This window comes from Cuculus canorus, chromosome 7 (assembly GCF_017976375.1).
Source record: "Cuculus canorus isolate bCucCan1 chromosome 7, bCucCan1.pri, whole genome shotgun sequence".
NCBI lineage: Eukaryota > Metazoa > Chordata > Aves > Cuculiformes > Cuculidae > Cuculus > Cuculus canorus.
Window position 1 is genome coordinate 22599555 of NC_071407.1, and position 23977 is coordinate 22623531.

Consider the following 23977-nt stretch of genomic DNA (forward strand, 5'->3'; position numbering starts at 1 on the left):
TATCGTGTGGGGCCCAGGTGCCTGCCATCAATGCTGGGTGGTCTTATGCCATGGAGAAGATATCAAGACCTGTTGCAGGCAGAAGAGCCGATTTTTTAATTTTATTTATTTTATTTTTTTTGTTAATAGAAAGGATTCTAAAAATCTCTTTTAGAAGACCTGAACTCACCATCCTTACATGGTGAGTTTTCTTGCCCCCTGTGGGAGCGTGGGGATCATGTTAGTAGACTGTGACCATGGCACATCTCTAGCAAAACAGCAAATGGTATGGATTACAGGAGACCTTGTGACTGGGCATTGCTTAGCAACAACATGTTTAGGTCACAAACTTGGTGACATAATTCATGCTAGGTCACAAATGTGGTGACATAATTCATGCTGGGGATGAATATGTTGTATCTGACTACATAACATGCATAATGTCCAAAACAACTCGCCCTTTCTCTGCCTTCTGGCAACACCATGACCTTTCTGCATTCCTTTCTTTATAAAGCAGTGCTAAGGATAAGAAATCTAACTTTTTCAGAATTTGGAGAACAGCAAAGTCTATTCTACACAAATTTGTTCAAATGAAATTGCTGTTCTCCATTGTCTGGCTAAAAATGTACAGGATGTGGCACAGTGAAGAGTTCATGCTGCTGTTGAGATCTTGGCTTTTTCCTGACCCTTTTTCCTTTTTGTGCATCTTTTATTGTGTTTTTACATTATAATACATTGACTTGAATGTTTAGATGTTATAGAAGGAAAGTTAGGTTTTAGTCGGTTCACTGGATTGTAAAGCTCCTGTCTCAAAAAGCTGCCTTTACTGCTGCTAGCATTTTGATCTCTTTTTAAATGGATAGGTCAGGCCTGCCTGTATCACCCTCGAGCCACAATGATTGTCGCTTTGCAATAGGAAGGCATGTTTGTGGCAGGTGATTTTACATGGTGCCTTTTTTGTACAGTCTGAGAATTGATTTTCTAGATGTGTTAGTTTTTCAGCTTTAAAGAAGCATGTGCTATGTTATTTTACATTATGTAGAAGTCCTAAGGGAATTAGGTCCTGAAAAGGACCAAAAATGCGGTTTGGCGTTGAGACTGCTGACCCATTCAGAGCTTTGCTTGTATTTAAGCCCGCCCAGACTCACAAATCAAGTTTGTGTGTGCTGTTTCACTGGACCAATAGGCTTTCTCAGAAGACAGGTTGAAGGTAGGACCTATAACCTAGGCTGCTGGATCAAAAGTCCTATTCTAGATTGGATTGGAAAAGACCACAACCTTTCCTTGTTTCTGAAAAATGGGATTGTAATTCCAAGCTTCATGCTTGAGGCTCCAAATTTAAATGGCAGCTACTAAAGTCAAGGTCTGGGAAGATATCTTTCTAAATTTTGAAGAGAAATGGGAAGTCAGAATGCATGGTCTCCTCTGAACTCCCACTTGGCAAGCTCAATTTGTTCCCTGCTCAGGGTGCTGGTTTTAAGCACTCATTTCTTGTTGCCTTACTCTTTCCATACACTGTTAGCAGATGTAACAAATATTCGAATGCAAGATTCCTGCGAGGCCAGGTCTGTCGTGCTGAGTGCCTCAGTGCTCATGTTCCCTTCCAGGATAAACACAGGGAGCTTTACTCCTTTCAGCTGTCATTTTTTTTACCTCTTAACTTCACTAGCACAGTAGAAAGCCAGTGACCTAGTTATAAATTAAGGTTAGAATTGCTGTGTTAGTACACATAGTTTCTACCATCAGATAAATACACAGATAAACGTGCAGTAGCTATTTTAATTAATCATCCCCTGGGAGCTTTGCTCATTGTGTTCCCAAGAACAGTGTGCAAAATGCAGCACTCTTCAGAGATTCCACACGTTGCACTAAGTGACCCCTCACCAAAAGCATGGCTGAGAAAAACTGTAATATCCTTACTGGAATCACATGTCAGCACCTTGCCAGCTGCATTCTTGAATGCTCTTCAGCTCTTTTCTGCACTTGTTGCCCACAAACACCACACATAAACCCATCTACAGGGTGACTTATGACATTATTCCCTGTCAAGCCTCTTTCTCCAAAAAGGCTGTGCTGGAGTTATTTGATGCCGTGTTTGCTAGTGCCCCGGAGGCCTCCAGGCAATCCCCGAGTCAGCTGAGTTCATGCTACCAGGGATAAGTGAGCCGTCACTTAGCCCACATGCCTGTACAACTGTGACTTCTTTTCAGCCATGAACTCATTTCTTGATTTATGTGGAAATTACACATTGTTCATCAAATATAGGAAACCGGTCACGTTACAGTCAACATTTTACAGGTGCTGTATGGCCAGTTCTGGTTGTGACCCATTCAGAATTTCTCTATGGCTTTGGTTCTTCCTAGCTAGGCATGCAGTGTTTGTGTTGGCAGATAACCTTGTTACAAATAGGAGTAAACTCATTATTTACAGGATGGATAGTTACCCAAGGAAGCAATGCTCACCTGCTTTTCTCTTTCCCCCTTTTCTGTCCCTCAATGCCTGGATTTCTGCCTTGGGCAGAAAAGTTTCTCGAGGAGTTAGGAAAGTGGAAAATATTGAGGGGCTCAATGAAGAAACAGCTTCTGGACAGCACATCCTGGGTTGTTGGTTTTCAAAACTTTGATGTCTATATTAAAACTAGAACTTTGCAGAGTGACGTTTTCCCCTTTTTACCCTGGATCCAAGCTTACTCAGCTGCCTTCAAAAGCTCTAACCTGGAGAAAGCGCCTTTTAGATGAGTAATTGGGGCTTTTCAAAGCGTAGATCCTCAATGAGAACTCTAAGAAGAGGTAGAGAACTCTCTGAATAACAAGCCTGTCTGTCTATGCAGGTCCTTGTCATCTTGGTTCACTCTCACATGCAGGGTGTCCGTTGTCAGAGGACGCTGAAGTGCTCTCCATTTAGTTGGCCTCCCCTCCTCATTTGAGGCATGGTTGACCAGGTTCTCTCCTGGACCTCCCAGAGGGGACTGTGTGATAGGTCTCAGCCTGAGGAAGCAGAAGAAGGGAGTGGACTTGTTGGTCCTCACTGCTATGGGAGGTGAAGTTATGTTATCCAGATGGCCTCTGTCCTGCTACTGGAAGGTCAGCGTTCCTAAATAATTTAATAAAACTGAAGCTGAAAAGTTAATGTTTAAATTTATTCTGTCTAAAAGATGCATTTAAATCGTGAGTCCTTATCTCTGAATTCTTTTTACTGATAACATGAGAAGGTTTATAATGTTAGAATTCACATTTTGTGCAGAGAGAGCTTGACATTTTGTTGGGGATTAGGGCAGTTGCAGCAAGAGACACTTTTTAGGGGCATATTTGAGGACAGAAGGTGGGACTTTGGAGACTGAATAGCACTTTTAGGGCTGTAATTTAGAGCTCAGCAGGAGAGAGGCTATGATTCCAGAAAGATAAAAATCCTCTTTGCAAAAGAGAGAAAAGATTTAACTTTTCCCAGTTTCTGTTTGGAGTTGAGGGGAGAGTGCAGGCTGAATCTAATCATACCTATTCAGAACTGGATATATCAAGTTGCACAACTGCTCTCTGTTATCTGGTGGCTATGCCAGCACACACAGTGGTCACCGGCATGTCTATTTTCATTTCATTTGTGCTCTCCAGTCATCTTTTATGGATGTTAGGCTGCAACATCAGCTCTTTAGGCCTTTCAGAAACAAAACAAAAACATCATAGGGATGGAGTAGGAACTCACAGCAGGAGCTCACCTTCAAGCTGGGAATCCACTCAGCGCTGGAGCAGAACAGGGGAACACCAGAAAAGGGTAAAATCCATGTTGACAGATTGCTCAGCTGGAATAGTTCCTGCCTACTTGAAAACCCAGTCATTCTTTTGGAGCCACTTTAGGTCATTGCCTGTAATGTCAGCAAAGGCGGCCCAACAGCCGGTGAAATCCTCTATCTGATTTGGTTTCTATACATTTCCCTTGGTGACATCAAGAGAGAATCTGAAGAGAAAGCTGACAGACCTATTATTACACAGGTGGAAGGTATGGCTGTGATCTTTCCGGTGCACCCAATACAAGCCTCATCTTTGAAAATGAGTTACTGTGAGTGTCCATGGCTCAAGGGCCACCCTGAGAGCACCTTTGGTCCTGCAGGACATACACGGGATAAAAAAGCCACCGTGTGTCTCCCTTCCTTGTCAAGTTCTATTCTGTTCTGTTCTGAACCCTTCAGCCTGCGTAGGAACAGAAGTCTAGGTCACTGAAGGTCTAAGATCTGTGGTAGGCTGTGAGAATGCCTATGTCAGGTACATGAGGTCTGTGGGGGACTTCTGGATCTCACGTTACTAGATTTTTTCTGGTTTTTAATATATTTTCCTTGTGCTCTTTGAAATGAAGATGCCACAAAGCAGAATTTCCCAATAAGCAATACTGTTTTATAAGGGTGAATACAATTCATTGGTGTCTTTCTGTACATAAATAGCTGCATTTTGCATCCTGCATTTTCCTGTTGAAAACCAAACCCCACCAGAACAAAAAAACCTGCAAACCTTTGCTGGAGCACAAGGAAGCCCTGCTGTGCCAGCTCACCAGCCACTTTGGTGTAGCATACTGTGTGGGAAAGAAATGCCTGTGGCTTGTGAGTGATTAAAAGGAGCAAGGAAGGAGGGTGGGTAACAATGAGGGCACACGGTGCAAAGTGTGCATAGTTCTGGAAAGTTAAGAGGGTGAAATGCTGTTGAAATATTGATAGGGTGGATAGGATCCAAAATGATTGACAGCATGTGTTTGTGTCTTGGCATGTTTAATTGGATTTGTTGGGGTAGAGGGTGGAAGAATGTGGTGAAATTCCTTTTATGGGTTTCTTTCAGCTTCCTCTTTTTCTCTCCTATAGAACTGATATCCAATACGTATCCTTTTCATCGTCTGCATAGAAAACCTGGTCTTATTCTTCTAAATTTTAAGATTGGGGGAGCTGTGTAAGGGGGATATGAAAAGAAATGCAAACCAACTTTCATTGCATTTTATTTATTTCTTGTCTTTGTTCTACAGTGAGTACTTGAGCCTACCGAGAGTGGTAACTTGGAGAAGAGAAGAGGGGAAAAAAAAGAACATATGATTAAATAATAGCTAAATGAATTTCAGTGTTATGATGCCAGATGTAACAGGAATTCTGCCTTGAGGACTTATTATGTATATGCTCTATGTGAGTATTACTGTGCTTTTCTTTTTGACTTATCAGTAACCATTTCCTCTTGTCCTATCCCTTGTTAGTCGGGAGAAGAAACCAACACCTACCTCACCACAACCTCCTTTCAGGTAATTGTAGAGAGTGATGGGGTCTCTCCTCAGCCTCCTCTTCTCCAGACTAAACAATCCCAGAAGCCTGCCTTCTGCAGAGGTGCTAGCGAAGGAGCAGAAAATTGAGGAGAGTTTGCTTTGTGTGGGGAAAAGAGAGAATTACTGACAGAAGATACTGCATTTCATCAAGGGTAAAAATTTTTGCTTGCTTCTGCTCTGCTTGACTCACTAGCCAAAGTCTTGGTAATCACTTCTTGAACTTGTGAGCTTTCTAGCCCCTTGGGCATGTACTTCAGAGCTGCTGGTATTCTACTTCTTGCCTCTTCCCTTCTTTTCCTCCGCACTGCCCCACAAGCAAACTGAACAGTATGAAAACTGGTGGGTGGGTAAGTATGGGGAGAAGGGACTTAATGACATGTTCAGTCATCTCTGAGGAGATGATGCCAAACGTGTCTGGTAGCAGAATGTTTTTGGAGCAGTTTGCCTGTTTTGAAGTAACATTCTTAATGCAATAATGTCACTACACAGCTCTAAATCCAAGTGTGTTTTCACTGAAACACAATAGGAGCTAAGTTATCAGTCAGATACCTCGTTTTCATTGAAGTTACACCAGTTTCACTGGCATAAGTATTCTTGAATTTTCCACTTTCACTTACTTAAGGCTGCTTTTGGCAGGAGATAAACGTATCTTCTTGATACTGATTAAAAGACTTCTGGGGGACAGGAAGGCAGAGCAAAAGAGAACATTCACTGTCTGCTTGTTTGTCTGATCTGATTTGTTTTTATTAGTATGTCTGTTACATTCAATTGCTGATGAAAGTTACTGATGCAAGAAACCAAACATCATTTCTCTGCTATGGATGCTGTACCTCCTTTCTTATGAAAACCCTGAATTTTGGAAAAAAGCAACGGTGGTGCTTTCAAGAAGAGTCAACCATTGTCTTTATTACTTCAGTAATCAGCAAACCTCCATCTCCTGCTTGCTTAAGTCTGCTCCCATTGCCCCACATGTTAACTCTATGGTCTGTTCTCTTTATTCTTAGCACCCTCTGCTGTGGACAGCTATAATAACATTGTATTTCATTATTGCTTTATCAGTCGTGTATCTCTTTTTGTACCAAAGGATCTACAAATGCAATGCAGCTTGTGTTGATGGAGTTGGGTGTATCTAGTGTCAAAAATGTATTCACTTCTTCCTGGTAGTCTGGAACACATCTTTTCGCAAATGTTCACTGAACAAAAGATGCATAGAATAAAGATAAAAGGGTTTAAAATGTTCTAGATTAGACAGGATCCCTATCCAACATCCTAAGCTGTACAGAACAGAGATGTAGGCATGCAGCCATGCTCGAGTCTGGAGACCACCTCTAGGCTGCACAGATTATAAGGAGAAGGTTTTATTTGCCATGTTCTGATCGTATGACTGCTAACTCCAGTGTCAGATTTTCTACATGAACAGGGGCACGTGGAATTGGCTTTGTTGGCTCTTGCACATCCAGGCATTCTTTCCTGCCAGCACAGTCCCTACCTTGCTTTTCAGGTCAAGGCACTTGTGCCAGTCACTTGTGCCAGTGTGACTGGACCAGGACATGGCCCATTGCTGCTTCTTATTTTGAAAAAGTTACCACTGTGAAAGTGTCAAAATAGATGAGAAGCTAAGAGTAAGTTTGTCTATCTGCCTCTATAAAGAGAATTTTGCAGAATTTTAAAGAAATCAACCTTTGCTATTGTATCTTTCCAGTGACCCATTCCATTTTTTAATCTCTTGGTGACAGGAGTGGAGTAGATTTAATTCTGGCGGAGATACAGCCTGAAAACTGAAGGAAGAAACTAGAACTATTCCTAGTAGATAACCTGTCGTTAGTTCTTCCACATTTTTTTACAAAGAGAAAATCTCCTTTTCCTCCTTAATGAAGCTTCTTGCTGTAGATCCTCAGATGGGAACACCATCTCTAGTGACCCTTCTTCTCTTTCTTCTTCCTCGGCTCATGTTTAGAACCTTTCTTCATCTCTTATCAGTCCAACAAGATGTCTGTACCAAGAGGATGCTTTTGAAAAATGCAGTCATTTCAGATAACACATAAGCAGTTCTCTGTACTTTGTGTCTTCCTTTAAATGCGTAAGTATTTGTAATCAATCCTCCTTTCGTATTTTCTATTTTGTCTTCTAGAAAGCAGCATGTGTAACAGCAATAATGGTATGAGTCAGTGATTTCCCTCCTCACTCCAACTCCATCTGCCGATCACTCAGATGAGAGCTCTAACAGCAAAGCTGCTTCTGAGGGTTGTGGGAGATGAGGAACAGTGAAAGCCTTCTTGTCAAGCCTCCAAGAGCAAAGAGCAGAGATGAGAGTTTGAATACATTAGTAATAATATGGTATTGATCTCAAAACACTTTACAAACATTAACTAATTAAGCTTCAAAACAGTGAAGCAAGTTTGCATTCATAAAGCCCATTTAGCAGATGAAGAAGTGAAGGTAACCAAAGAGTAACTGAAGTGACCAGAGCCAAGTGGTGAGTGAAGGTCAAAGAAAGGTGCCCTGATTTCTTCTCGTTCTGCCTTTCCTGTGATCTCACTGTGAATTTTTTTTCAGTGAAGCTTGCAGCCATTTCAAATTGAACTATTTGATTTGGGATGTTTTATTACAAGCCTGAGCATTTCTTACAAGAATCAAGGTGATGAAAGTAATAAACTTGTTTAGCCTCCGAGGCCCAGCTTGGGTTGACCCAGGGCCACTTCTAAAAGCAGAAGAGGGGCAGCAGTGGCCATGGGGTTTTCTGTGTTCTGAGCCTTTCCTTTCTCATCTGTGTTGCTCTGGTGGTGCTAGCTGGATGGAAAACTGCCCTAACCTGCAAAATGGGAATTCACGTGGGCTTGACACTGATGTCATGCATCTATCCCACCCTTCCTATGGGAGGAGTAAAGCCTTCTCAAAGGACTGCTCTGCTCCGGTGATCCCAGTCAGTCTATGACGCTTGGGGGCTGTTACAGAGTGGGATGGCTTGGAGTCAGTGGAGCACTCTGGCTTAAAACCAGTGTAACAAACCAGAGGTTCAGGCACACAGTAAGTGAATCATGCAGAGCAGTGTTGACCCAAACAGGGGATGATGACTTAGAACAGGTTCCTCACAGACATTAAGTTACCCTCGGAAAGGCAGGTCCCAAAGCCAAGGCTTATACTTTCTTAATGGGTTTCATTAGGAACAAAGAAAAGGAACTGGAAAAACGACATATAGCTTAAAGGGGAATAGCTTCAGCAGTCAAAAATTTGTTCCATTTTTCAATAAAAGCAGCCAATCCTGCCTTGAAATTCATGTCCCTTCGAAGTTCAAGGAGGCCTGTGTTGTTGGCCTACTCAGTCAGAACACTCCAGCCACTTATTGCATGTGGATTGCGCTCCAGAGACCAACTGAAAAAATATGATTTAGTGAAAGCTTGTACCCAAAACACATCATTGGCCTCTGATCTCTGAACATTTAAATATTTCAAGCTTACAAGCGGACGCTGTCACGAGGACAGACCCTGATCCCTAGCTGATTCTAGAACATCTGTTGAGGCATTTACCAAGTTAATAGATTAGCTATGAGAATCAGGCAGGTGTTTTTCACCAAAGCCAGAAAACATCAAAATCAGATTGCCCTCCAAGTCTTTCAGCACAGGCAATCGAGTTAGAATGACTCATAGAGTCTAACAGATAATAAAACACACATAACATTTGCTTTAAGGTACAGGTGGGGATATTTTGTACTGCACTTAGGAGAAAGAAAAACTAACTCTATTTGGGAATAGAGTAATTGAATACAGATGGGAGGAGGCAAATGAAAGAATTTAGCAAATATCTCAGTGGAATAGCTAATGGGAACGAGACAGAATAGGAAATTAAAAATTATTCGAAGCAGATGGACCATTCTTTGAGTTTTTTAAAATTTATTAGGGCTGCGAAAAAAATGTGTCTGTTTATTTTCCACAGCCATGAAATTAATGACTTGGTGAGTTGTGCTTGTGCAATTTTATGACTGCCATGTCATTTGTCATAATTTGGGTGCTGTTTGATATGGATTTATGAATATTTCCTCCCCCCAACATGATTTATGGGTGTTGGTCATATGTGAATTAGGCTGTCACCTTTAGTATGAAAAAGTACAAATGACAGATTATAAAAAAACCAAATGTCTTCTAGTCCTTAGTGCTGGAAAGCAGAGTTCACAATCCCCTCTTCTGCTTCTTCATTGAAAGTTTTTGTTTGGAGCTGACAATTAAATGTTTGGACTTCAGTCAAGCATATGGGAACATTGAGAGGGCTTGAATAGACCTGAACTCATCTGAACTTCACCTGTGAAACTCGGCTTGAGTCATCCTTTCCTTGTACTGTGCGGTGAAAAAACCCCAAACTTATGCATTACTTACCATAGAAACATCTGATTTACTCCACCGAAGCAGTAAGTTGGCCTGGCAAATCTGCTATGTCTGGCTTCCAGTAGTGGTTTGCTCTTGGTGAAGCTTCCATGAAGAGTGAAAATAATCTCACACAATTATGTCCAGTTGTGCAGCACTGCGTAGTAGAAGGAGTGAAGTTAAAATCTGGATTTCTGTAATAACATTAATAGTATCCTAAGTTTAGATCCAAAACACTGACTTTCATACCAACTGTTGACACTTCCACCAAAACTCAGAGTATTTGCTGTTTGGTTTGCAACATGTGGCAGCAGCATGCACTGGTTTATGCCAGGAAAAGCAGAACAATTGCTCCTGGATTTGAGCCACCTGACTTCAAGCATATAAGCAAGGCACCTAAGTTAGTACGTAACCACCTGGGGCTCAACTGTGGTGCTGGGAAGGGACATCCACCCCCAGAGAGCAGTTCAGCCTGTGTCTCCACCTGTTGGCTATGCAGGCAGACTAAAACAGTGCGCTGTCCTAATTTAGCTCCCCAGTTTGGTGTAGAAATTCATATGGGAGGAATTAAGGACCAGCATAGGATATAGTTTTAAAAAGTAAAAACATTGCACCTTGCATGACAACAAAACGTTGCTGATCATCTTTCATCCTGAGCTAGAAAGTGTTTGCTTTATGGGGGATACAACTGGTTCATCCAACAGCTTTTGGACATCCATGTGCTGGAACCCATTTACTGAGGATCAGACAACATTGCTTCTCCAGTGAGAGGCTGATAATTCTTGGTAGTGTGTCTGCACGTATGGGAAAGTAGATTGCTTTGCAGGGCAGTCCTCATGTGTCTGGACAGCACCTACTTCCTCTGAGAGTAATTATCTCCTCTTTTCTGTGTAGATAGTCAAGCCAGAACCTGCATTAACAAACTAGTGTCATGTCTGCTGTTGTGATGGTAGCTGAGATGCTCTGCAGTGGTGTTATGTGGCCTCACAGAATTGGAGTTTCTTGCAAATATAAACCAGGATCACCTGTGTTGAATTCAAGAGTGAGGTTCCAACTCACCAGGAAACTTTCATAGCTGTAGGAGAAAGCTCATTTCATCTATTGCAGTACATTGATGTCACAAGTATCCCGTTACTTGGGCCAGTGGAACTTGTTTCCATCTAACGCATCTAGTCAATCTATTCCCAGGCTTCTAAGTTACTTCTGTTGTGCAAAAGTAGGTGATTATTAAGTTGTCTGACAGTTCTAATGTGAACGTTTTTGAGAACTCAGAAAACTGAAAAAGTTTCTGTTTTGGTCAAGTTTCATATTTTGCTTAAATGAAAATGAAATGCTCTGCTTGGGATATAGTTAAGTTTAAGAAGTTCTTTTCTTGCTTAAACAATGTTTCCAAACAAGCTCCTTTTGAATTCTTTAGAAATTTTGTTTTAAAATTACCAATCGTTTTAGTCCTTCCCAAACATTTAGGGTTTTGACCCTTTATGGAAATGAGTGAAAAAGAAGCAAACTTGCAGAACCTTTTGTTTCACTAAGGCCTCATTAATCCCCAAAACTGTTTTGATCAAAGCACTAAGCCTAGATTAATTCTTCTGGTTACTTTTCTGGTTTTTCACTTACTGGATGCATTCCTGCTAAGTTTTGTGTTATGTTTTGCCACATTTTTAACTTGGTGAATTCAACATGAATTCTTGTCTGTATAAACTGTTATGCTAGGTTTAGGGTGGAGAGAGGGGAGAGGATGGGCTGTTGGATAGGAGTAGCGTTCTTGCTAGATCAAAGCTGTTTTGACCGTAGCTGGCATTTAAAAGGCCAACCTGCTCATACCCTGTTACCATAAAGGAATTTGCCAAGGAGGCAGGTGTCTAACTGTACAGGCAATCAGATTACAGAGCACAGTAATCATGATTTCCGATTTTGAGCATAGCTTGCCACATTAGCGTATGTACTTTGGAAGAGAGGGAGAAGTAATCAGAGAGGGATAAGGACAAGGGTGGAGATCATTTGAGCCAATCCAATAGGGTAGTAAATATTATGTAGCTTTTATTAAAGTGTTGTGTTTCTTTTATATAAAAAAAAGGTCAAAGCTCTCTGAAAATGAGAAGATCCTTGAGTTTGCTTTCGTTTGTTTTTAATAGTTACCAAAATGTAGCCATGTGTTTCTTGGGAGGCACCATTTGCACACACATGTCTGCAACTCTGAGCGAGTCACAGCTGCACTTTCTTTAAGGCATGCATGCTTGGCTTTGACATGCTGAGATTTATGGTGAGATTTAAGTTCTTGTACCAATGGTGATGTTTCCTGAATAGTTTTCATCCAGATGGTCTCCTAGAGGATAAGGTTTAAGAAGATTTATTCACTGAGAGGAGGCAATGTGAATTAAAATTACAAGGGATACTGTATATACACAACTTCTTTCCCATTCACTGCCTCACAAACTGTAGAAAACTCTCTGTCCGTTCCCTCCAGAAGGGAGTTAAATGGAGTTGCTTCTTTCAGCATGTCGTTCCATTTTGAGCAGATTACTGCTTTGGCAAATGAGTGCTGTTCATTTTGTTGGGGTGGAGGAAGGGGTGACTGCCCTTAATGTTTACCCTGCCACTTTGCCGCAGTCTTCCACCCTACTCGTGAAAGCAGCAGATGCACGCAGGTGGCAGTTTATCCACTGTCATAGTCTGCAGGCCGTTGGCAGACAAAATTAGTGTGCTGGCTCTGAGATGTATGGAGGAGGGTTGGCCCATCTTGCTTTCTGATGGCTTTGTTTCAGCGTCTGGTGGGGGACTGCTGCAGACAGCTGGGAAAGGTAACGTCTGAAGCCATTACCACTAAATCCAACACAACCTCTCTGACTGAGCTCCAAGGCTTCAGCCTTTAAGAGCTGTTAGGACTAACAGCACTGTTTGGGTTCCTAAGGCTGTATCTTCCACAGGTTGTAGGCTCAAATTCAGTGAAGCACCAGTGATTTGTGCAGGCTGAGGGTCTAAGCATGGTAATTCAGATTATGAGGGTTGAACCTAGATTATCTGGAAATTGCCTATACTTTGCAAGCAATATTAAGGTGAAAGAGAGTAGATTGAGATGAGATCTTAGGAAGAAATATTTTCCTGTGAGGAGAGCTGAGGGGCTGGCACAGGTTTCCCAGGGAAGTTGTGGCTGCCCCGTTCCTGGAGGTTTTCAAAGCCAGGTTGGATGGGGCTTGAGCACCTTGATCCAATGGAAGGTAAGGGGCTGGAACTGGATGGGCTTTAAGGTCCCTTCCAACCCAAACCATTCTGTGGTTCTATGAAAAGAACTGATGTTATTTCATATAAAAACCTTATAGGTTTTGATGAGGTTATTGACACACAGTGAAACAATCAAGCACATGCTTAACTATTGGGTTGTCAGTTAGATTGGATGATCTTGGAGGTCTTTTCTAACCTTAATAATTCTATGATTCTGTAAGCTGCTGCCAGATCATTATCTTCACCAAAGAAAACTAAAGGCCATTGCTCCCATGCTTAAAATTAAACACTTTGTAAGTGTTTCTGCTTTAGAAAAAGTAGTTGGTTGGTATTAAAAGATGAATGTCTGTTTGTTTTCCTAACTTGCAGGCTGATTTTTCCCCTGTATCTCAGAGTATTGAAAGTATCTTAAGCATTAATGATGTGGCTTCTTTAGGAGGATCAACACATTTCAGTTTGAATATCTTCAAATCAAGCCAAAGCTCTAGTGACAGAAGGCAACCAGCTCACCTTAGGGGAGCACTTCTAGAAAAGTACACCATCCTGCTTGATAACCAGAAAAGCCACTTTTGCCAGTATAATGCATTTTGGACTTTGAGCCTGTGCAAGGTATGTTTTTCTTATTATTTTGCTTTACTATCTCCTATTATTTGCAGAAATACCTTTCATGCATTACCTGCTCCCCATTGAGCTCTAACAAATGAGATCTTCACAATCAATGACTGGTCTTGTGTCCTTCAGTTTCTGAGTGGTCAACTTGAGATTCTTTATTTTTGAAAGGTAGCTACTCAGCACTTCATAAAATGATCTGCACTTTATATTATATCATTTTCATCAGCCTTAAGAATAAGTACTAAACATCACTAATTGCTTTTGAAATGCTGGGCTGGGTGAGCAACATATTTTTAAGACAATGGAAAATAACAAGTGAGAAGATTTTGTGACTGTTCTTTATAGCTACAAATGGACAGTCTGAGTAAAATGTAAAAGGGTTAATAGTTGTAATGAAATAGGCCTCGTTGTGTTGTTGCAAGTTAAAAATATGCCTCTTGCCGCAGGGCTTGCGTTAATATTGTTTGAGAGCAGTAGCATCAATGTACTGTAATAGACTTTTATTAATAGGCTGGTACAGTCATCAGTCTCTGGGTTGGTGTGATGGCTGAGTACAGTGAACACAAGCATCTTGACAAGCAAGTAACAAAATCTATCAATCACTTTCAGCATGAAGATGCTGTGATAATTATGTTTACTGTGGTAATAAAATATGGATAAATAAAGTGTTTAATCCCATGGAATTTGTAGGGTCCATAGTGAATAACCTATAAAATATGAAAGATAGTGTCACTGTAAATTCTGCATAGACTGAGATTATTATTCTCTTGACCCACCTTGCTATTTTTAGAATAAATTTAATGCATTTTTCACTCAGCACTGTTCAATAGTAAAACCACTCCAAGGGTGAAGGCCTGGAGTGCACTATTCTCGTGCTGTGTAACCATGTGCAGGGCTGTTCGATGCCCTTCCTGTTGATGCTGCTGATGCCCTCAGAATAGCAGCGTGGTGGTATTTTATAGTGCCCGTTAGTTATCTTTTCTTTCCACTGTTGGCCAGATAAAGGATGGGGTGCATTCTGCCCTCTTTATGCTGCTCCGTGTGGGAGGTTGGCTCCATCTGTTTCAGTGCAGTTACTGTAAGTTCGTCGTATAAGGAAAAACAAAATTCTTGGTCCAGTGGCTTCTGGTGTCAGTGAGTTAAGGTCTTCCAGCCAGAGAAATCTGTTTCGTGACTACTGGGAAGGAAAAAGGTGCTGATTTTTGTTCTGTCCTAGGGCAATGTCCCTGGCAGGATAAGGAAGCCTTATGCAGTGGGAATCCATTACGTTTACCTTAAATTTCAATCTCTTTATAATGGCAGGTTAACCTGTGCTTTAGCATAAGGAGGAACATGGCCTGGTCCAAGTCACTAATCTGCTCCGTGCTAGGTAGTATATGAATTTTTTAATGATTTTTTAAGGAAATTAGTTAATTCAGGTGCTAATTTGACAGCCTGCAATGCTGATGTCTTTGTGCTTAGCCATGGCACAGTCCTGCTCGGGCAGCAGCAGAGAAGGCTGCTTCTGCCAATGTGCCTCCACCCCAGCCTGTAGTGGGGGAGAGGTAAGTTTGCTCCCCATGCTTCATTTAATTCTTGGCTCCATCTGCCGAGAATGGCAATGGAGTTGCCAGCTGTGGCACACGCATTCATTGCTAGCAAGCGAGCCAGAACCATCAATCCGTTTTGCGTAGACACAGAACAGCAATGGTAAATACGTCTTGTTCATTACGAACCTAAGCTGGATTTGAACTGAAGACTCAAAAGTGAGAGCCTGTCTCCCATTCCTTAATCCCCTTACCATTTCAATCTGCCTCATAAACTTTTCTAAAAACAAAAGTAAACCTTGTGTATAAAATGAAATCCAGGAGAGAAAAGAAAATCCAGAGTGAAGACTGAGCCTGTTTTCTTCTTCAGCAAGCTTCTTTGCTAGTAGTGACCCTGGAAAATTGTTCTCTGATTATTCTCTTGAGAGATTACTCTAATTTCTTGCTGCTGTAGATGGCCATATGATCAATTGTCATCAGTCACTGCGTGATGATGGGTCATTACTTGCCAGTGCATACTTGGGAGAAAAACACATGCAACTTCCATTAGGAGGCAGAGTACACCTACATCAAATATGAAGAACACAGTAAGTTCTCATTAATAACATTTCAAGACTGTCCTCCTAAACTTCCTAGTACAGAAGCTGCCTTCACAGTGGAAGAACTGAAACTAAGAAAAATTTGCTGCTTCCAGTCAGTGAAAAATGTGATTTTTAGTTGAGCATTTCAATAACAGAGACTGCTTTTACTGAGAAAACAAGACAAAGCTCATTGTCTTCTGGTCTTTGCTTCAGGACCTCATAGCTTGAGAAAGCTGTTGGATTTTAATTAATTCATTTAATTAAATTAAGTTACAGACAGTATAAATATTACTTCCTTGTGCCATTTCAAACTTAAGAATGCATGTGTGGCACCATGGCAAATGCTCCTACTCATGGGCACTGTATTGGTCAGGAGGTCTGGATGTCTTCAACAACAGAGAGAATCATTTCAGTGGAATTTTTAAATAAATTTATTTCATATTTTCTAAATACTCTAGCAGCAATTCAAATCAAACAAACCTTCAACTGGGTAAACTACTGCAAATTAAACAACATAAATCAAGGAGATCTTAGAGCAGCCTTCCAGTACTGAGAGGGGCTCTTGATCAAGGAGTGCAGGGATAGGACAAGGGGGAATGGTTTTAAGTTGAAAGATGGGAGATTGAGATGAGATCTTAGGAAGAAATGTTTTCCTATGAGAGTGGGGAGGCACTGGCACATGTTGCCAGAGGCGTCGTGGCTGCCCCATCCCTGGAGGTGTTCAAGGCCAGGTTGGATGGGGCTTGGAGCAACTTGATCCAGGGGGCGTTGTCTCTGCCCATGGCAGGGGGTTGGAATTGAATGAGCTTTGAGGTCTCTTCCAACCCACGCTATTCTGTGGTTCTATGAAGCACAGCCATACTGAGTGGCCTTTTGAATGAATTCGGCAAGAACAATCTCTTTCCTACAAAGGTGAAGATGATTTCTGTCTAAATCACAAGGGTTTTCATTTATGCTTTCAAAGGGAGATATGGTAGACTAAGGGGAATAAGATTAGAAAGGGGTGAAATTTGGTACCAGCAAATAGAGGGTACTGAAATATGTAGAGATAGGATTGGATGAGATTCAGCATCACCTCATCCCATTGCTGTGTGTTCCAATCTGGCACTGAATGACAGCAAGACTGCCGCACACTATTGTAAATGAATCAATATACCCCCACGTTCTGTGAGTACAATTGGTTCCCATGCTTCAGCTCCTCTTCCCTAAAGTCCCATGTCTGTGTGGAAGACCTCATAAGAGACAGCCTGAAAAGAAGCAAAGAAAAACAAAAGTTCACCCTCCAGCTAGTTCTTGTTGGTGTCTTTTGTGCAAACTGGTGTGTAATCATAGGCAGAGATTCCTACCCATTAAGAAACCAAGGGTTGACCTCTTTTTTTTCAATGTGACACACCGTGTAAAAAGGTGTACAGGTCACATATGTGGAATAACCACATTTGAGATGACTATCAAACCACTTATTTATAACCATCTTGAAGTCGGTGTTGAAGTTCTATATGTTATGGAAGGGAGCAGTCAGCTCAGCCCTCCTGGTACCCTAATGTATGCAGGCGACACCTCGGTCCAGTGTGGAGAAAAGGCTGAAAGTTAGAAGCTTTAAATTAGCTGAATTGGTTGACTAAAGCTGCTCAGCTGTGACAGTCTGAGTCCTTACCCAAGACCCTGCTGAAGCCTGTACAGCTCTCAGTATCTGAACTAGCTCATTTAAACTACTTGGAGTATCTCCCCACCTCTGGATTTCAGTGGAAGTTATGGCAATGAATCACAACTGCAAACATTTTGCTTGAGGCATTTATCAGCTTTGCCCTGATCACAAATCAGCCCAGGATGAATACTTGTAATATGCTGTTTAATGTTGGAATGTGCATTTTGGGGCCTTGAGCAGCCTGATCCAGTGGGAGGTGTCCCTGTCCATGGCAGGGGGTTGGAACTGGGTGATCTTTAAGGTCCCCAAACCATTCTATGATTCTGGACACATTTTGGGAAAGGATCTCTTTGGGAAATATCATGGTCTCTACATCTTCCAGCTCCAGTGTACTATGCTCCACCACCAGTATTTACTAAGTTGTGTGGGGTTAGATGGGGAATTTTATAGTGGAAGTGTGAGCCACATTCCTATGGAAATATAGGGAGAGCTCAGTACTTTCTCCCCGTATGTTATAAATTGTAGGTAAAAGCCCTTTGCAAATTGTTCCGTCTGAAGTCATTTAGCGCTGCATAGATGTCAGGTGGCGTTACCAAGGGTTCCTAAGGTGGTCAGCACCCTGATGTCCACTGAAAGTCAATAGGATTTAGGCTCTTTTCTGCATCCTCCAGTCCCATCAGACACTGAAGTGTGTTTGTAAAAGTCACCCCTAGAATTTCTGAAAATCCTACCCTTTAGCTGGTGTGCTTCTACTGTAGATTGACGCAACCACTGCATTGCCCCAGCTATAACTAAAGCAAGACTGCAGTGTGACCAACATATATTCCTCTCTGGCAACATCTAGTGACTCCAGAACTAGGCTTTCAACTGCTGCTGTCTTCCCATTGGAAAACAAGCTGAATTTTCCTTTGGCACTAGCTTAAAATTCAGCTCAGTGCAGATGCCACTCTCATGAAATAAACTCACCTTCGAGCAATGGTTGCAAAGCCTTTTGGGAGAAGGCTTTGTACTATGGCTCTTGTATGAACAGTTTAGATTCGTAATTCAAGGTGCAAAACTGCCAAAGCACATAAAAAATAATGTGAAGATCTTGTTATAGATATTTTGTTACAGTAGGAATCAAGAATGGGTATGTGTTTGTGTCTGTTTTAAGACTGTCATAGTCTTTGAGCATCTTTTCTAGTCCTAATAAAATAGCTGAGAATGAAATGAGAGTACTTAAATTATAGAGTGATTCAGGGCATCATGTTGTTAATAATGTAGAGAAATGAGATATAAAAGCTTTTACTCAAGCATACCCTAAAGCAAATTTAAGTAGAGCACACAGCTATGATGCTGATTGTTTTCACAGGTGTTGGCACCATATGAATTAAATGAAGAAAAAAATGGTGAAACATTTATGACTCATTAGAATTATGTGGTTTTCTATCCTGTCCTAACAACTGAAAAAAGGTGTAATTTACATTTGCAGCCAAATGGCGTGAAGTAACATTATACTTCACCGACATGAAAAGAGGAGACTTCCAGATGACTACTATTCCAAACTTCTCTAGTTCTCAAATCCTGGATTTTCAGTTTTTCATGTGGACTTTTGAGACCTAAAATTATTGCCCCATAAAAAAATTCTAGAAGGAATATGGTAACTTTGAATCCATGGAACATGTGGTTTCAAGGAGCTAAGTGCTGTTCACTACAAGGAACACCTTTATAGTCAGAATATTTCTCCTTTTCGTCAAAGAATACACTTGATGGATCCAAAGAAAGCCACATCCGCAGGGTTTTGTTAATAAATTAAACTCTGCATCCTCCTTTTCCTCTCTCCTCTTCAGAGTTTAAGTTTTTCTATCAAGATTGTTTTGTTGCAGATCTTAAATATTTACATGCAGGAGGTATCCTGACAAGCAGATCTATAGCAGGAAAGCAACAAATAAACAGATCCACATCTACAGTATTTTAGATTCTGGTTTCCTGAGCTGCTAAGTGTTTATTTTTCTTATTGTGGAAACCTGCACTGAAATACAGTCAAAATGGAGTTCACATGGCAGCTTTCATGCACTATCTAATGTTTGAACAAAGCCTTAGTATACACTGAGTAGTTGGCTAAAACTGAAAGCAGCTGATTTATCAGAGCCTCGGTGCTGCAGATGAACCTTCAGCAAAAGAACATGTCGTACTTTGCAACTGAGGCTTTTTTGCAGACACCTAATAAACCAGAGAAAGAAAGTTTTACTGGGCTTCACGAGCACATTTTTCTCTCTCGACAGAGCACCAAACCTAGTTTGTAATCCTACTTGCATTTATTTCATGCTCCCTTGAAATTTCCCATAGCACAAACTTGCTCAATCCTGGCTGGCGAATTTGCATCTCACAGCCTGCGGTATCTCTTTAGGAGGTGAACTATTAAAAATACATTAGCCTGGTGTGGATGGTAATGGGCCAAATGCTGCTGGTTTTGAAGGCAGTCTGGGAAGCCTCATGCTCTCTCTGACTCCTGATAGCTGTGCAAGCAAGTCATTTGCTTTTGCTGTCCTTGGACTTTAAGAGTTCTAGCAACAGATGTAGGTGAGATGATTTTCTCCTGAAAGTCTGGATTGAGAAAAGCACTTTTCTTCCTTTCCAAGCTTGCTCTAATCTTTAACGTTACCACTATTTCTGTCTTGCCAGAACTGTGTCCTATTAGCATCCAAAAATGTTACACATACCTTTGGCTTGCTTACAGAAGATGATCCAACTGCTAACATTTGCCTTCTGTAGCCGAATGCTGAAAGAAAAAATAATCCACCTTTGAAACGTGAGACTTTGCTGCTGTCAGTTTCTGGAGCTGATTATTAGGGCTGCAATTTTTATCTACTCGCTTGTACAGTAATTAAAAGCAATTCCCTCATCAGTTATCATCCTGCGAAGCCAGCTTTTTAAGCAGTGCTTGATGTACAGTTTATTAACCCAAGCCCACGTTGAAGGAAAGGTGACATAGTTTAAAAAGAAAGAATGAACACATCTGCTCTGAAATAAAGAGCAGAATGTGAATAGGTGCTTATTTTTAATCTAGAAAAAAATGGCAATGGGATTTTAATTGTCAAAGTAGGAGTAATGGCCTCTCTTGGGACATGGCGTACACTTTCATTCTGTCCACTTCTGGCTGTGTCCTTTTTATGGGGTTTCTTTTTCATGTGGATGTATCCATGGTTGAAGGAAACCAAGAGTCAAGTACTGTGGCATGCTGAATAGGAAAGGCTGATCTTGCTCCTGATGGTCTTTGCCACACCTTCTAGCAGGCATTGATGAGCACAAATGCCAATCAGTGTCAGCTCTAGATCCAAGATATTTGTTATTACCTGAATATTCTTCCTCTACCACCAGCACTGTAGCTGAGGACATCTTTATTGCAGGAAAGAGATGTCAAATAAGAGGTAGTGGAGGTCAGGATATTTACCTGGGATAACATTCCTAGATGGGTGCTGGAGACAAAACATTCAGCTGAATGATGGCAAACTGAAAGCGAGCACAACTATGGATCTACCACATTGGGCTTTTCTTGACCACTGAAAATGATGTGGAACCTTCTGACAATGCTTAAAGATTAGAAAAAACAGGCATTTAGAGGGGAAAATTGAAAGTGGAGCAGAAGCCCCCTAAAATATTGCAGACCACCTAAAGTGCTGGTGCCTGAGAAAGGGGTGTAGAAATAGCAATTAAAGATGCAACTTGCAGCATTTACTGATGGAGCCCTAGCATAGACAGAAGGGGAAACAGTGAGATAAAAAGTGCCTGCTAACTCTGCTCCTCCAAGTGAGCTGTTCAGGGCAGTCCAACAGAAGAGCGTGGTGTGTGACAGGCAGTAAAGCAGTTTGTGACCCATGGTCAGCCAGAGAGAAAGGAGTGAGTGCTGCAGGAGACTGTGCCCATGCCAGCCATGCTAGGAAGTGAATGAAGAACTGTATGGACTTTGTTTTAAATGGAACTGAACAGTAATCCCAGGAGATTTAAGAGCTGAGATCATGCAGTGGATACATATTTCACACCTGGGGATAGAGACATGCCTGAGATGAGCCAGGAAATGTATCTACAGGCCAGGCATGAATACCCAGTTGAAAGCATACATGGAACAGTGCAAGCTGTGCAAAGAATATAGTGATTGACAAGAAACGCCTCATGAAATCCCAGCCCAGTCCCGGGAAAAGGTCAGAACAGACTTGTTTGTTTCTAATGAAAGAAGCTTTATGGCCACAGTAGATTACTAACCCTGTTTTTGGAAGGTGCACAGATGAAAATGATGGTCAGAAAACCGAACACACGTTTTGAGATGTGCTATACCTCACTCACTGGGACTTGGCGAGAGGCTCCCAATACCCTTCGTTTAAGCGTTTGAACATTTTGGTGCTTTTAAGAACTTCAGCATATGATTTATGTCCCTGAAAATACACAACAGAATAGGAAGATGGCATCAGCCTTGACGGCAGCCAAGAAACTGAGGGCAGTATTAGACAGATAATGAGGGTGTTTGGCCTGGTTATTTTGAACTTCATAAATACAAAATGCTCCCCTAGTTTAAATAGAGACATGTACTCAGACAGTGGCCTTGCATTCTAGGGAATCATGTCTGCTAAAGCCTGGGGCAAAAACAATCTTTACAATTCTTAGTAAAGTAAGTAAATAAGTACCTAGACCCCAGAGATTCCTGTGCGCAGGAAGGTATGTATGAAATTAGCCATGAATTATTATGAAAAGTAATAGCAAAAAATGTTGTCGAAGGGTGCAGAATGTGAAATGAGTAGAACAAGCTGGTAAAATGAAACTTGAGGCACCATGCTGTGACTGGAATCAAAGATAGCACCAGGGAATCACAGTCTGTTAGGCGCATGTAAGCAAGACAAAGAAGATGTGTAGTGTGTGATCAATGTAGAGGATCAATATGACTGATCCTTTGAGTACCCTCACTAGTAACAGAAAACAGGGAGGTTGATCAGTACTGGGAAAAGTTGGTGGCTTCTTCATTGGTACCTGAGTGTAGTTTTATCTGACACAAACTCGCCTGCCTGGCATCCATTTGCTACCCGATGGAGTGTCAGTCTGCTTTAGGTCCTGCGTCATATCTGCTATTCCTGTACAGATGTCTTGGATGCCTTAGGGCCTCTCAAATGGCACTGGGCACCTGTGCGTTGGGCAGAGGGATCTGGCCTTCACTTTTCGAAGCAGCGTGCTCTTCAAGGGCTACAAAAGTGTGGTGAGAGCCAACTACGGCAGTGATGAGCAAGTTGGAGAAATCTTTAAGCAGGTAGGTCTGTGCAGTAATTATCTTCAGCCTTTTAAGGCTGGCTGTGGTCTCAGCACTGCAGCTTCCTGCCTTGGCCAAGAACAAATCGCCTATGGGGAGTTGGAATTCCCAGAGCAGATGGGAGCTGTCGGGTTCACAGTCAGAAATGATGGAAAGGGATACAGCATGTAACGGCTCCCTTCGGGCAGGAGAGATTGGGAGGGGACAGGTGGGTCTCTCCAGCCAGAGAGAGGATATCACAGATAAAGTTGCTTTAGGAAGATGCTTTAACAGGCAGTCAGATGCCTATGTAAAATACCCAGAGGAGAAAGCAATTAAAAGAACTCTAGCTGACTTAAAAAAAAAAAAAGAGTTGAAGAAAGTGGAGTTAGTCTGAGAATGAACTTAATCACTAAGGCGCCCTTGAAGTTTATCAGACCACCTAGAGCTGCAATATCCTAGACAGGCAAGGAGTTCTCAGAAATACCCTTCATCTAATCTTTTTTTTATTATTTTTTCCCTACTCTAGAAGGATTGAGGTGTTTTGGTTTGGTTGGAAGACTGCACTAGCTTGCCAGAGGGAATTCGGAGGAAACCCAGAACGTTTTCCCAAAGGGAAGGTAAGGCCCAGCCACGCCTTGCAACATCAAATCCTTAATCATGTACCTGCCTGCAGAGCAGCAGCAGCAGCAATATTCACTGTTTCTGTAACATCACTCATGCAGAATTTCAAAGCACTTCATAAACAGTAATTAATCAAGCCTCACAAACACTCAGCAAGCAGTAACTTTGCCCACCAATGAAGCATAATCACTTCCAAAATGGAATACGATGGCAGTTTGATATCACGTAACGTGACGCAACAGGTCAAGGCAAGTAGAATAGGAGCAATTGAGGGCACTTGGGAAGTATCCATCCTTAAACAGCTTTGCAGATATGGTGCTGCTGTTACAAATATGCATTGGGGAAATATTTGGTAAAAATAGTTTATTGAAACAGCAATTTTTGTTTTGCACTCAGAAGAACAATTTGAAATCTATTTTTTAATTGCTAGTAGAGCTCCTAATTCTAAAGGCAAATATGTACACCTTGCTGGGGCAATCTGTCCGAATGCTTTCCTCTCATTGTGGGACCTGTTGTTTCCATCTCTCTAGTCAGTGGCACCTGCAGTCCTAGAGATCATGAAATAAAACTCTTCTGTGTGGTTCTTGACCTCCAGGTGCTGCCAGTTAAGATTCTTCAAGGGGAGAAGGAACTTGAGGACTGGCTGAGGGACCTGAGATTGTTTGGCCTGGTGAAGAGGAGGCTGAGGGGAGACCTCGTCACTCTTTACAACTACCTAAAAGAAGGTTGTGGTGAGGTGGGTGCTGGTCTCTTCTCCCAAGTGACAAGTGATAGGACAAGAAGAAAAGGCCTCAAATTGCACCAAGGGAGGTTTAGATTGGATATTAGGAAAAAATTCTTTACTGAAAGAGTGGTGAAGCACTAGCAGAGGCTGCTCAGGGGAGTGG

General features: G+C 41.7%; 1 long non-coding RNA gene across 3 annotated transcripts in view; it reads left to right on the plus strand.

Annotated features, from left to right (window-relative positions):
• LOC128852673 (uncharacterized) overlaps positions 1 to 23977 on the plus strand; it is a 150258-nt gene that overhangs the window by 38227 nt on the left and 88054 nt on the right. For 2 of the 3 annotated variants that reach the window (XR_008450642.1, XR_008450641.1), the window contains exons 2-6: positions 4981 to 5134; positions 5248 to 5420; positions 13285 to 13457; positions 22996 to 23086; positions 23686 to 23826. This is a non-coding gene — a long non-coding RNA (uncharacterized LOC128852673). Of the gene's footprint in view, positions 1 to 4980; positions 5135 to 5247; positions 5421 to 13284; positions 13458 to 18539; positions 22488 to 22995; positions 23087 to 23685; positions 23827 to 23977 lie in introns of those variants that run through there. The other variant, XR_008450643.1, reaches the window with a different exon arrangement.